This window comes from Myotis brandtii, unplaced genomic scaffold (assembly GCF_000412655.1).
Source record: "Myotis brandtii unplaced genomic scaffold, ASM41265v1 scaffold6, whole genome shotgun sequence".
In the NCBI taxonomy this organism is placed as follows: Eukaryota; Metazoa; Chordata; class Mammalia; order Chiroptera; family Vespertilionidae; genus Myotis; species Myotis brandtii.
In genome coordinates, this window is record NW_005370271.1 from 3,803,189 (window position 1) to 3,803,697 (window position 509).

At 65.8% G+C, this 509-nt stretch overlaps 1 protein-coding gene across 1 annotated transcript in view; it reads right to left on the minus strand.

Annotated features, from left to right (window-relative positions):
* Positions 1 to 509, minus strand: part of GRID2IP (glutamate receptor, ionotropic, delta 2 (Grid2) interacting protein) — a 28,688-nt gene that overhangs the window by 2,336 nt on the left and 25,843 nt on the right. The window lies entirely within an intron of this gene.

Sequence of the window (509 nt, forward strand, 5' to 3'; positions counted from 1 at the left end):
TCTGCCCCAGGCCCAGTGCTCAGCTGGGAGCTGCACCCGTCCCGCGCTCCAGGCCTGCGCCCCTGAACTAGTCCTGAACCCCGCCACACCCTGTCCTGCTTGGTCTTTCCCTCGCTCCTCTCTGCAGCAGTGCTCTCCCCCATCCCCCAGCTCTGCTCAGGTGCCACCACCCCTCTTTCCAGCCACTCACGGGAGTGGCCCCTGCCCCTCTCCAGGCCTGCCCCCCCCCTTTCTATGGCATTTGTCTCTCTGTGCCCAGTGGGAATGTCCCTCTCTCCCGCCTGCCTTGGGCTGGCCCGGGCCAGACGAGCCTCTTTCTGTATCTGGTAACTTAGGTCCGGGCTCTCCTGGGGACCAGGCGCTGGGGCAAGGCCGGGCTTTACACAGCCAAGAGATCCTTCCAGGGGCGCCCGGCCTTGGCCCACGTGCTTGGCTTCTAAACAGCCCAGGATGGACCCTCTTCCAGCGCCCGGGACACACAGCAGCCCCTGCCAGAACCTCTGTGTGGA